Source organism: Volvox carteri (assembly GCF_000143455.1).
Source record: "Volvox carteri f. nagariensis unplaced genomic scaffold VOLCAscaffold_30, whole genome shotgun sequence".
NCBI lineage: Eukaryota > Viridiplantae > Chlorophyta > Chlorophyceae > Chlamydomonadales > Volvocaceae > Volvox > Volvox carteri.
Window position 1 is genome coordinate 105,143 of NW_003307573.1, and position 519 is coordinate 105,661.

Genomic DNA, 519 nt, shown 5'->3' on the forward strand with positions numbered 1-519 from the left:
GAGTGGCAGCCGACATACTCCTCCTAGACCCGAAGAGGAGGACGAGAGAAGGGAGGGGGCGGACCATCACCTACATCTGGAGCCAGCACCAAGATGATGACCTGCACCTCGGCCACCTTGCCCGCCCCCTCCCTCCTCTCCTCCTCCTCTTCCCGTCTAGGAGGAGTATGTCGGCTGCCACACACCACACACCACCACCACCACCACCACCACACGCTTGATCATCACTCTGAACAGTTCCGAGCGACCCCCGACGGACCGTGTGGCCGCCGGGGGGCTGTATCCCCTCCACCCCCCAACCCCCACTACACAACCAATCACCTCACCACTACCACCGCATGATGCCGTACAGCTCTGGGGGGTTACAAGTTGGTCATGTTCCGGGGCTGGAGGGGCTTATGCGGGCCCCCCTCTCCTCTCTCTCCCCACACCGTTTAAATGCTCGTCGTCATCACCCCCCGGCCCCCGAACACTCTCCCCCCTCCTTGGCCTCACCGCACAGCTCCAGAAGCCAAGCAT